The sequence below is a fragment of the Notamacropus eugenii genome, chromosome 4 (genome assembly GCF_028372415.1).
Source record: "Notamacropus eugenii isolate mMacEug1 chromosome 4, mMacEug1.pri_v2, whole genome shotgun sequence".
NCBI classification, from domain to species: Eukaryota; Metazoa; Chordata; class Mammalia; order Diprotodontia; family Macropodidae; genus Notamacropus; species Notamacropus eugenii.
Genome location: NC_092875.1, coordinates 89,803,037 through 89,817,022, shown reverse-complemented (window position 1 = coordinate 89,817,022; position 13,986 = coordinate 89,803,037). Strand labels below are relative to the sequence as shown.

The following is a 13,986-nucleotide window of genomic DNA, read 5'->3' as shown; positions in this document are numbered from 1 at the left end:
CTTCTGAGAAAGGGCAATGGAGGAGCTTTTGGAAAGCAATTGATAGTGAGATTGTATCACTTAGTAGCTTCTGAGATGGGGATGGGACTGGGGTGCAGGGTGGAGGGATAGCTGAGACCAGAGGACTGTTTGAACATCTGAAGAGAACTGGGGCTAATAATACACCCCACTCCTCTTTTTTTCCTTTGCTCTGTCACTTATATGGAAGCTTCAAAGAACTAGCAAATAAAGAGAAATAAGGATGGAACTCTCTCATAGACACTGACCTTCTTGCTATTCCTTGCACTTATACTGTGTCTCCCAACTCTGGATGATTTCACTGGACATTGGCTGTCCCTCCTGTCTGGAACACTCTCCCATTTTATCTCCAGTTCCTAACTTCTCTCGCTTCCTTTCATGTCTCAGTTAAAGTCTTACCTCCTGAAGCAGCTAGGTGGTACAGTGAATAGAGCACCAGCCCTGGAGTCAGATCTTAGAGGGCCTGAGTCCAAATCCACCCTGGGACACTTGATACTAGCTGTGTAGCCTTCGGCAAGTAACTTAACCCCAATTTCCTTCCTTTCTCCCCTAAAAAAAAAGTCTGCCTCAGGCAAGAAACCTTTCCTAAGGAACGCTTAATCTTAGTGCTTTCCCACTGATTATATATCTTGTTTACGAACTTATCCAGAGCATTCAAAACTTCTCCATTTGTTGTAACCAGTGGTTCCACATGTGCGGATGGTGTGGTGGTGGCTGATGGAGCACTTGTGTTTTCTTGGTGTTAATTATTAGGCCAAAATTAGCACAAGCAGCAGAGAATTGGTACATACTTTGCTGCATCTCAGCTTCAGAGGCTGCATTGAGTGCATAATCATCTGTAAACAGAAAATCATGCACCAACAATCCTTCCACTTTGGTCTTGGCTTGTAACCTTTACAAATTGAAGAATATACCATCAGTATGGTAGCTGATCTTGATGCTGTGTTCATCCTCACTGAAAGTATTTGACAACATGGCTGAAAACATCATGCTAAAAAGTATGACAGCAAGCACACAGCCCTGTTTCACCCTATTGGTGACTGGGAAGGCATGAGAGGATTGTCCAGTACCCAGAACCAGGGCAAACATGCCATCATGGAATTGATATACAATACTGATGAACTTCTTCAGGCAACCAAATTTTGACAAAATATTCCATAAGCCCTCATGACTAACAGTGTCAAAGGCCTTGGTCAGATCTATAAACATTCTGTACGGACCTCTGTTCTGCTCCTGGCATTTCTCCTGGAGTTGTTGGGCAGCAAAAACCATATCGACTGTTCTTTGGCCCTTTCTGAAGCCACACTGTCTCTCAGGTATATGACCATCTTCCAGGTGAAGGATCAGCCAATTAAGGAGGACTCTAGCAAGAATTTTGCCAGCAATGACTAAGAGAGAGCCCCACCTGTGATTGTCAGAGGATAATCTATTCCCTTTACCCTTGTAGAGATAGACAGTGGAGGTATCTTTGAACTCCTGGGGGATAACCTCCTCTTGCCATATAACCTGGAAAATTTCAGTTTTAGCTTTTGTATGAACAATGGTCCTCCTACTTTGTAAATCAATATTGTACATCAATTTCATGATGGCATGTTTGCCCGGGTTCTGGATAATGGACAAAGCTCTAGTGCCTTCCCAGTCACCAATGGAGTGAAACAGGGCTGTGTGCTTGCTCCCATGCTTTTTAGCATGATGTTTTCAGCCATGTTGACAAATGCTTTCAATGAGGATGAACATGGCATCAAGGTCAACTACCATACTGATGGTAAGTTCTTCAATTTGGAAAGGTTACAAGCCAAGACCAAAGTGGAGGAAGTGTGGGTGCATAATTTTCTGTTTGCATATGATTGTGCACTCCATGCAGCCTCTGAAGCTGAGGTGCAACAAAGCATGGATCAATTCTCTGCTACTTGTGCTAATTTTGACCTAATAATTAACACCAAAAAAACACAGGTGCTCCATCAGCCACCACCACACCATCCATATGTGGAACCATGGCTTACAACAAATGGAGTTTTGAATGCTGTGGATAAGTTCACTTACCTTGGTAGTATACTTTCCAGGGATGTACACATTCACAATGAGGTTGATGCACACATTGCCAGAGTTAGCTCAGTGTTTGGGAGGCTCTGAAGAAAGGTTTGGGAGAGAAGAGGTATTAGACTGACTAGCAAACTGAAGGTCTACAGAGCCGTTGTGCTGACCTCATTGTTATATGCTTGTGAAACATGGACAGTCTACCAGTGCCATGCCAGGAAACTGAATCAACTCCATTTGAAGTGTCTTAGGAAGAGTATGGAGTATGGTTATGGAACAAAGTGTCAACTTAAGATTCTGTTAACTAGCCAAATTTTCACTCAAAAGGAATCACTAAGACTAGATGGATTGGGGACCTATGACTGCATAAAATATTTTCACCTATTAACTCAAATTTTAGTAAGTGTTCATAGAAATTTATACTGCTAAGACCTGACTGGTGGGTTGTTGTCCTTTGACTTTGAAAAGGACTAAAATGACATCACCATGATAAAGTGAAATTTCAGTGTGTCTGACTGTGGCTGATCAGACCAACATGAGCTTGGAATGCTCTGCCACAGGTTGGGCACAGAGAGTCCATGTAAATATTTGGGGTGGATGTCCCAAATTTGCTCATCCTGTGTTTACTTTGTGCTATCTCAATTCTGGTTTGCTCAAAGAGCACAGCACCCTTTCTAATGTGGGCACACCATGCTGAGCAGTCCTATGCCAGTGTCAGTGTTGCACAGTCAAATACAAAGTTCTTGAGAGAGACCTTGAGAGTGTCCTTGTATTGTTTCTTCTGGCCAAGGTCATGCAGCTAGTGAGTGCCAAGTGTCTGAGGTGAGGATTGAATTCAGATCCTCCTGACTCCTGCACTGGTGCTCTATCCTCTGAAGCACCTAGTTGCCCCACACTTACAAAATAATCTGAAGCTGAGAGGGACAATGCCTAGTGAACTGTAGGCAAGTCATTGGTCTGGCAACCTGAGAGAAGGTCAGCTTTAGTGGTTTCCTAGCTGACTGGTTGCACACTTGGCCCAGGGCAGGTTGAAGAGCTGTTACTTAAGTAACCAAAATTCCTGGTCTTAAGCAAGAGACTTCAGTCTTAGGCAAGTTACTTTGCTAACAAATGACACCCCCATCCCGGCCCATAAAAGGACATCAAATGAGAGTCCAGTAGACCCATTAAAGGCATTTATAGTCAGAGAAAAGAGGCTTCTTTTTTTTTTCCAAGGTAAAAATTTATTTGTCAAAAAAATATGCAAATAGAATTAAATACAGTTCAAAGAACCGTTAATTCATGCAGTCTGCACAGTTTCTAAGTTTCCATTGTACTCCTCAGCATTCAGCCAGGCTGTTTGGGTCCTCATGACCCCCTCAACAGGTTCTTACCACCATGTGAGGATCATTCCACTTCCCAATGCCTTGAGAATTCCCGAGATGCCCTTCTCTCCCTTCCCCAGAGTCCATTCTTTCAGAAATCCTGCTGAATGTTTTCTTTGTTTGCCTCCCCATGCCGTTGCTTGATTTGGAAAATTTCATTTTCTAGCTGGGCAATGGTCCGTTCAATCTCGTAACTTGTACTGACAAGGGAGACCCAAGTCGACTCCATTTCTCGTAACGTAGACCCAGCAGCGAGTTGCACGTTCTTCCTCTGCCAGTTTAAGTCCTGAAGGTCTTTGCCTAACTTCCGCAGCTCTTTCTGGGCTCGTTCGATCATGCGAGCTAGACTTTCGTTGTATGCTTTCCAAGCATTGCGACCGTGTTGTGACATCAACTCCAGATTTTCAATGCGAACTGCCTGATGCTCCAGCTGGGCCATTGAATTGTTTACACATTCCTGCCATGCAGTGATGTCATGTTTCTGCCCAGAGGAGGGAGCTGGAAGTTCATATCTTTTCATGCTTAGCATTTCCATTGGTTGTCGGGCAGCCAGTCTTTGAAATTCGTTTCTCATAAGGTCAGTCTCGAAGGCCGAGTAATCCGGGGCGGGAAGGTACCTCAGATAGTTCTTGGTTGGCCGGTACCGACGGGTTTCCTCCTCTACCAAGGCGGCAGCCGCCTCCCGCACTCCGGGCACTTCGTAGCCCTGATCGAAGTACGGCAGGGCGTCCACCACCGTCTCCCCAGCCACGAGCCTGGAACCCGCCATCCTGCTACCTCAGCCTCTCTCAGCTCACGCCTGCAGGCCCAGCCGTTGGAGCCTGCCTCTGCACTCCCGCTGTGGGACTTCTCAATGGCCACCCAGTCTCCTCTGGCCAAATCACAGGAACGCTCCTCCAGCGAGTCAGCTCCAGGGCAAAATGCTAACCTCAGAATATATAGAGAACCGGAAGGCTTCACAACTCAAGTGCTTCAGTGCCTAACGACCAAAAGGTGTGAACCTGCAAACAAGCAAACCTCCCCTAAGCAGCTTTCCCTTAACGAACTCCAAATGAGATCTATTAAGGGTCAGGAAGACCTTGCACTCCCATTTACTTTACAGGGATGGAAGAAACAAGTTGTCTTACCAAGAACTCCACAAAGCCATTGGTCAACCAGGGAGGACTTAGCAGCATTCTTGCAAGCGTGGGTGTCCAACAAGCAGGCAAACATATTAAGACAAATACACCACTTTGGATTCCCTATTCCTGATTCACATTCCCCTTCCCTGTTTTCCCATCAGCTGGGTATCCCAGGGTCTGCAGCCTTTCCAGAGGACCTAAACCTCCCATGAGAGTCTGCCCCTGTTTACACCTCCCATTCTCTACATTCCAGTGCCCCCTTCCCTTTATTTCCTTTATAGCTTATTTGGGCATAGCACCCTGTAGCTGTAAACATAAGCAGATGTATTGTGCTTTGACTTCCAGTTCTTCTCATCCTTTGCAGAAATATTCTGGAGAAATATAATCAGCTGGATTCATTGGAAGGCTCTTGAGTGAGTTTTATTGGTACAGGTGTTTTAAGTTGTTACTTGCCCAAAGGTATGCGCCTCTAATCCCAAATCACCACAATTTCATTTCAGAGGAACTCAATGTGGAATCATAGATGGGGCTAGGCCTGGGAAGCAAGTTGGGCTAATTCTCAAACTCTTCCACTTTATGAAAAGGAAGGCAGTAGCTTACACCTATGAGGGTGGGCATGGCTGTCTGAAACAGGCCTTTCTCCCCTAGTGCCTGGGAGCTGAAGGGGCAGCAGCTAGAGACAAGGCTGGCCTTACGGGGTTCACGGGAGGTAGAATAAAACACTTGTATGGCCTGGTTTATTCTGAGGCAAAGGAGAATCAAATGAGACAATATTGTTTAAGAAGTATAAAAAAAAATGTGCCCCTAGTACATGGTAGGTACTCCTTCCCCTCAATTTCAATTCCAATAAGATTACTGGGGAACGCTTCATTATTAGAAAATTCACATTGCTTTTTACACCAGCTCCAATTTTATTGAGAACTACTTTCCCCTTCTTCCTGAACTAATTTCATTATATAGACAATAAACATATGGACAATAACCAAACATCTTGTTTTACCAGCATTTGTTCCTTCCTATAACTAAAAAGACAACACAATAATTCATGTTTTCCCCTTGAAATCTACCCCAGAAACTAACACTTTCTTTTTTTCTTAGAGAAAGGAAGGAATCTATTATAAGTCTTCAATTTCTGAAGAGTAACAATTTATCTTTGAGAGGTTCCCAGCATACACTAAAATCACTAGGTCTTTTTCACATACAGTGTTATGTGGTCACACCTTCCCTATCCTATACTTTTGCAGTTGACATTTTTAACTTTATTGATCTATTTGCTTTGACACAACAAACACTTCCAAAAAAAAAAAGTGACCAAAAATAAAGAAATCCTTGAAAAAGTTAAGCAAAAATTCCTAATAAATGAGATAATAGCAGTAAATATAGCTTTCCATTTTTATATTTTACTAATTATTTTAAGGAAGGATGTGTATTTTAATAATTGATATTTCAAATCCAAGCAAAGATTTTGATATATCCCTACTAAATTTCAACTTATCAAATTCAGCCCATGGTTTTGATCTTTTGAGATATTTTCGGATTCTTATTCAATTATTTGTATCATAGGTCATCCTGGATCATAGATTTAGAACTATAAGCACGTTAGAGGTCAGACTCTCAATAGGCATTTAACTTCTCTCAGCTTCAGTTTCCTCATCTATAAAATGGGGATAATAGTAGCACCTACCTACCAAGGCTGGGAAGATCAGCTGAGATAACATGTAAAGTGCTTTGCAAACCTTAAAGTGCTATATAAATGCTACTATTAGTATGTAAATGCGAGTAATATAACTTTATTTTGGCAACAGAAGCATAGTTCTTACCTACAATAACTTCTAAATCCCAGAAAAAGTATAGAACTCCAAAGGTTCTACGGATGTGACCAATTCTAGAATAATTCTATCTTTTCTGATTTAGTGCTTACATATTTGTTCCTAAATAAACTGCTCTCTTTGGCCCTACCCCGTGTACTAGCCCTTGTGTCAAAGATATAAAAAGAGGGGGGGAAAGCAGTTTAGAAAAATCAGCCGCTACGTTGACCTTATATACCTGATAGCATATGTCATATTCTACAGCCAGAGTTCTCCACTTCTGAAAAGAAGGGAGGTACATTTTCTACATTCCTCTCTGGGGTCAGTTTTTGGATCATTATAATTATGAAGCATTCAATAGTTTTGTTACTGTAGACTGGCAGTGGAGTGTCCAACCTAATGTCAGTGTGTGGGATAAAAAGACCCTTACTCAAATCTTAAATAAATGAAGAGGCTTCTCATTATAACAGAAAGAAAAAGATTTATTACAATTCTCGAGAAAGGGACGTCCCTCTACCAGGTCGAGGAATCTGATGGAGGGAGGAAACTTACAGAAGTTGAAGCACAATTTTTATACCCTAACGCAGAGAATCCCCTCCATTGGCTGGGAGGCAGGCTCACAATCTAAACGTGGAAAAACTAGACAAACTCCGGGAAATCTTCACCTATCCCAACACAATTACCTCATCTAATATCTAACTTAACTGCTGATGTGGCTTTAGAAAAGAGGGGAGGGGGAGAAGCAGGAGCTGGTAGTGATGTGGCAACAGTACAACAAATAAAGGGGAGATGTGAGTCTAAGTTTCAGCTACAGCCCACAGCACTTTCACAAAGAAAGCTGATAGCTGGTAAGGGGGGGGAGGCCAACTGACTGTCCATAAGCCCTGGATACCTGAAACTCAGGTATCCATGGAGAGAGGCCTTATGGAAGAGAAATTTTGTTTAGAAAATCCAATATTCCCCATATTTTTATTGTGAAAAGTCTTCACAATCTCCTCATCTCACTCATCAGGAAGACTCATCTCCCTGAGTTCAAATGGGGCCTCAGACTCTACTAACTGTGTGACCCTAAGCAAATCACTTAGCCCTGTTTGCCTCAGTTTCCTCATCTGTAAAATTAACTGGAGAAGGAAATAGCAAACCTTCTTTGCTATTTGCCAAGGATCTTTGCCAAGAAAACCCAAAATGGGGTCACAGAGAGTCGGATAGAACTGAAAACAACAACAAAGTCACTGTGGATACTGTTTAGTTGATTCCACTTATTTCATTGTACATAAGTTCATATAATGCTTCTATGAATTCCTCATATTCATCCTTTCTTATGACACAGTCATAATGTTAAGGCAGTCTGTGATAATGGCAATAGACCCTTTCTAACTCACAAGGAAGATTCCTAAAGTGTGGGATGAATGAAGGAGCAGTTGCTGCATATACCAGAACCATAGGGGAAAGGGGACATAGGGTCCAATCACAGTTAAGTGGTGGGAAAAGGACAGGACCAGAATTTAGGAGTAACTTTCAGGGAACCTGACCTGCAATTTCTATCCCAAAATACTGTATAAATTTCTTAATACTAACTTTGCAACAACCTCAATATTCAAGCGAAACAAATATGGCTTGGGTAAAGCAGTCCGATCTTCCGTCACTCCAAGCCTCACCTAAAACGACCTTTCACACCCCATTAAGGGGTAGTATGGTGGTGCCACTGCTGTTTGATCAGCAAGTTGGACATCTTGAGTTTATATGGGGTAAGATGGTGACATCTCAAATCTCAGGGCTTGGGCATTTTCAATTGGTGATTGTCTTTAGGGGACTGGGGAGGGTCTGTGCGTTTGCAGGGAGGGAGAAGAGAGGGGAGGAAGGGGAAAGGAGGGAAGAGGAGGAAGAGGGGAGGAGATTCAATGTCATCCAGATGGAGCAATAACGGAAAGCCTAGAAGTGAAGGAGTTTGCAGTACAAGTGACAGGCGAAGAAACTGTGGCTTTCTTGAGAAAGCGATGGGAAGACCAGCGGAGCAAACTTTAACTCGGAGTTAGATTTCCTCCCCTCCTTCCTCCCACTGGCACGACTCCGGGCTTCTTTCCCTTGGGGCCAAGCTGACTGTCCCGACGCTAGGCTCACCCTTACCCCGGGAGAACCATAGAGCGGGAGAAGCTGGACTCCTCGGCGTCTCCTAGAGCTTCCCAGAAGTGTGGCTACAGTGGAATGGCAGTGAACTTCCTGTCCTGGACCGCACTCGGCTTGCGGCAGGTGAGCGCGCTTCTGCTGTTGTGTCCTAAGGCTCCTGAGGTTCTCCAGGAGGACACCACGTGCAGTGAGGGGGAGGGGCTGGGAACCCCCAAGACTGGCACAGGACCAGGGAACATGGCTTCTCCAGCTCTGCTCCCCCAGCCAGAAGGGAAGAGAGGATCCTGGGCTGGCGTCCCAGGGTGGGCTGTGGCGTGGTCCCCTGACCCCCGTCCAGTTTCCGGGCAATGTCTTTTTCAGACCAATTGGACGGTGTGATGTGGCTAGAGCGGTGGCAGGGATGTCAAGGGACCTGTGTTCTAGTCTCTGTCACAGAGTAAATTGTGTGATTCTTGCTCGAGTCACATCCTTTTTGGGGCTGAGGGAAGGAGAGACGTGGAGTGACCTATCGACGTCCCGCCGCCTGTACCTGAAGTGAAGATTGCTAAACCTGAGGAGCAGATAATCTGATTAAGTCAAAACTACCTTATCAAGAATTTCTCTTCAGAGCAAGAAAGGGATAAATTACTTATAACATTAATTTCCTGCTTTTGATACATTCCACCCGTGTGACCACAGACAAGACACAACCTCTCATTGTCCTCAAGCAACCTTTTCGAACTGTAAGTTGCAGATGAGTTGATCTAATGAAATCACGGGTGCGGACAAAAAACCGAAAATCTCGAAGACGTGAGATCTGGCTGATGCTTTAGGGGTGTGACCCGAAGTTCAGAGCAGTTGAAAGGACGGACAGGAAAAGATTTTGCTTATGATTCTGTCAACCAGACCGGATGGCTGGAGCTGAACAGAGCAGGCTAGAGACCGGAGAGTCAAGAAGCAAACTGAAATTTTAATGTCAAAGTGAGGAAAACAGCTTGCAAGCAAGGAGGCCTATTAGGTGCATGTGCAGGAGCAGCCCTAGTTGGGGCACCCGATGTAGTGTAGGCAGATCTGCGTAGGTAGATTAGTGGCCATGCAGTGAACTGTAGCCCTACCAATGTTGGGTAACAGCAACATGTGGCAAGTTTGATTCATTGCAGGGCTTCATGACCAAAACTTGTAGGAGCTCAAAGGACTGTTGTTATGCCAAGCTCAGGGGACAGCTTACTTGCTGGGCCTTAGCTCTGGAAAACAGGGTGTCTTCTAATATCTTGACAATTCTAATTCCACAAATGTTCATTATCTACTATAGACAGTCTTCCAGGCTAACTCTCTTATCCACTACACCATCCTTGCTCCAATGACAGTTGCAGAATAAATCAGGACTAGATCTCAGCTTTGGCATTGGACCCTGAATACAGGGGAAGACTGCTTTTTATGCATTAAAAACAATTATGATAATTTGGAAATGCATTCTCTCTTTTATAGTGATATTTGGAAAACCATTGTATCAGACATGCCATTAAAAAAAACTTTTTTAAAAAAATCTGTGTGCCGTTAGATTATGAATTTAGTTTTAAAAGTGTGATAAAATAGATATTTGACAACTGTTAAATATATAATGGGGTATACTTTGCTTTCAGGGTGACATCATAAGCAAATTAGAAGAATAAGGAATAGTTTATCTGTCCAATCTATGAGGAGGGGAAGAATTCATGACCAAACAAGAGACAGGGAGCATTACAAAATGTAATATAGATAATTGATAATTTTGATTATATTAAAAGGCTTTTGTACAAATAAAACCAAAGCAACCAAGATTAGAAGGAAAGCAGAAAGATGGAAAACAATCTTTATAGCAAGTATCATACAGGCCTCATCTCTCAAATATATAGAGAACTGAGTCAAATTTACAAGAATACAAGCCATTCCCCAATTGATAAATGGCCAAAGGATATGAACAGGCAGTTTTCAGATGAAATCAAAGCTATCTATAGGCATATGAAGAAGTGCTCTAAATCACTTGTGATTAGAGAAATGCAAATTAAAACAACTCTGAGGTACCACGTCACACCCATCAGATTGACTAATTTGACAGAAAAGGAAAATGATAATTGCTGGAGAAGATGTGGGAAAATTGGGACATAATGCACGGTTGGTGGAGTTGTGAATTCATCCAACTATTCTGGAGAACAATTTGGAACTATGCCCAAAGGGAAACAAACTGTGTTTGTCCCTTTGTTCCAGCAATAATACCACTTCTAGGTCTGTATCCCAAAGACATCATAAAAAAGGGAAAAGGACCTATATGTGCAAAAATATTTATAATAGCTCTTTTTTTTGATGGAAGAATTTTGGAAATTGAAGGGATGCCCATCAATTAGGGGGCTGTTATATATTAATATAATGGAATACTATTGTGCAATATGAAATGATGAACAGACAGATTTCAGAAAAACCTAGAAGGACTTGTATGAATTGATGTAAAGTGAAATAAGCAGAACCAGGAGACCAGTAGACAGAATCAGTAACATTGTATGATCAATCATGAATGACTCAGCTCTCTTCAGTAACACAATGATCCAAGACAAGTACAAAGGACTCAAGAAGAAAAATGCTATCCATATCCAGATAAAGAACTGGTGGACTCTGAATGCGCATCAAAGCATTTTTTCACTTACTTTATTCTTTCTCATGTTTTTTTTTTTTTAATTTTAATGTTTCTTCTTTTGCAACTGTGACTAATTTGGAAATATTTTTACATGATGGCACATATCTAAACTATATCAAACCTACCTAACATTTTCAGAAGGTAGGTGGGTAGGGAGGGAGGGAGAAAAATTTAGAACTCAAAATCTTGTAAAAATGAATGCTAAAAATTTTCTTGACGTATAACTGCATAGTTTAAAATGGTAACAGATACTTTAAAATGGGAAAATAATTTCACTTTCATTACAATTATCAATACAGTTTCATGTGTAAAATCTTTAATTGAATTTTGAGAACTTATTACCGGAACATACTCAAAACCTGAATTTCCATGCTAGATACATTTGGAAGTCAGTTATATACATATGTATATAATGTCCAAAGAAAACAGTCTAATCCTGTTGCTTTCTCTAAATTTACTATTCCACTTAATTAGAACAGTTTTACATTACAGTTTTGTCTTATTACTTTATCTAATTCCCTTTTTAGGAGGTTATAGTCCCTATATTATAATTTGGTGACAAATACAAATTAAAATTGTTAGATTTTTTTGATACTTGCATCCTATTATAACTCATAGATGTTCCAGTATCTGAGCTGTTAGTTAATAGGTTTAGTATAGTACTTACAAAATTTCTACTGCTTGCCTGCCCTGATTATAGAAATTTGCTATGAAAGGAAAAGGCAGGACGTAGTTAAAAGAATGTCAAGATTTGTCCCCTCAAGGGCACAGGTTGATCTAACACATACCACAAGAGAGGAAAAACATCCTTAGTTCTGTTTGATTCCAGGACAAGTAATATCTGACGGCCAGACATAGTCACAAGGTATGAAAAGCTAGGCTCAGGATTAACCAGGTAGGGAAATTTCCTGTTCAGACAGGAAATAGCACAATGGAGAAACTGAGTCAAGAGGATCCTGCCTTAGGGCACACCAAGGTTGTCTCCTAAATTTTTCCCAGGGATGGATGTCCACCTGTAGCAGTTCTTAGACTGCAGTACATGCCATTTTTCACTACTGGCTACATGAAAATTCAGACAACCAACCCTGTGATCAAAACTCAAAGTGATAGTGAATTACAGTCCCAAGACTTTTTACTTCAAATAGCAAAATTTCACTAACTATAATTTAGGACTGGAATATCTTTAAATCACTCTATACATTTTCATAATTTTTATAAATGATAGCTAAGAATTTTCAAATGAAAACTCACCATTATAGTTAACTTTTTATTATGTCTTAAAGCAAAATATACCCCATTATATACTTAACAGTTGTCAAATATCAAACAAAGCTCAATTCATAATCTAAAGGCATCCAGATTTTTTTTAAAAAGTTGTTTTTTTAAATTGCATGTCTGATACAATGGTTTTCCAAATATCACAATATAAGAGAGATGGCATCAACTTAATCGAATGCATTTCCAAATTATCATAAATAGAAAATCATTCATTTTATCACCTTTGGAATGCTATACTAATCACATCTAAAATCCAGTATGTAATTACAATCAATTAGAGTTTTAATAATAATAACTGTGAACATTCATATTGTACTTACCATATGTCAGTCACTGTGTCAAGCATTTCACAATCATTATATCGTTGATCTTCACAACAACCCTGGGAGGTGGGTACCATTATTATTTTGCCCTTTACAGATCAGGAAACCAAGGCAAATAGAGATAAGATAACTTGCTTAAGATCACACAGCTAATAAATGTCTGAGACCAGAGTATAAATCAGATTTCTCTGCATTTTTTTCCAGCATTTTTTTTTTTGCATTAAATGTCACAGTTAATAGGAGGACATATTTAAAGAGTCAAATCAATTCCTTTTGTGTTCATAACCAAACCCTACCCTCTATTTCCCTGGGGGTTTTCAGTTTTTGTTGTTGAGTCATTTCAGTTTGGGATTTCCTTGGCAGAGACACAGTAGTGGTTTGCCATTTCCTTCTCCAGCTCATTTTACCAATAAGGAAACTGAGGCAAATGAGGTTAAGTGACTTGCCCAGGGTCACATAGCTAATAAGTATCAGGCTCAATTTGAATTCAGATCTTCCTGACTCCAGGCCCAGAACTCTATCTACTGTACCACCCAGTTTTTAATCCTGGTGAAAGATAGAGATTATAAGTGGCAGCCTCATATTCCTATCCCCTTGCTTTCGAGCTCACAAGATTCTAAAGACTGGGTAATACACTTTCAGAATGTATATCCTAATCATATCCCAAACTATCTAAATAACTCATCTTTATTCAATAGAATTTCTCACGTGCAATTTAGCACAAAATTTTATATAACCCCTATTAAATTATAATACTATTATCTAAGAGCTTACTGTCTCTAAGAGCTTACAAATGAATGGTTTTTTTCCTAATTTTTTTTTGGTGACCTTGCTTCTAGTTTACCTAAACAATTCTTGTTATATAAAACTTTGAAAGTTCTACTTCAGCCTTCTTAAAAGAAACTATTCCTAGTTTCTGGTCACCTTTCATCTCCTGTCTTTGTAAAATATCCATCCCCATTATTCACAGGGCAGCTAGATGGTACAGTGGATAGAGTACTGGATCTAGGGTCAATTCCAGGCTCAGACACTTACTAGCCATGTGACCCTGGAGAAGTCACTTAACCTTGTTTGCCTCAGTTCCTTATCTGTAAAATGAGCTGAAGGAAATGGCAAAACACTTCAGTGTCTTTGCCAGGAAAATCCCAAATGGGGTCAGAAAGAGTCTGACATGACTGAAAATAATGGAAACAATCCCCATTATCTACAACAAGGTCTGAGCCCAGACAATGGGTGGCAGTGAAGGTAGGGTAGAAGGTC

General features: G+C 41.1%; 1 pseudogene; it reads right to left on the bottom strand.

Annotated features, from left to right (window-relative positions):
- Positions 1-3,255: 3,255 nt before the first annotated feature.
- LOC140498195 (pre-mRNA-splicing factor SPF27 pseudogene) lies at positions 3,256-4,393 on the bottom strand (annotated as a pseudogene).
- Between the last annotated feature and the right edge of the window lie 9,593 nt (positions 4,394-13,986).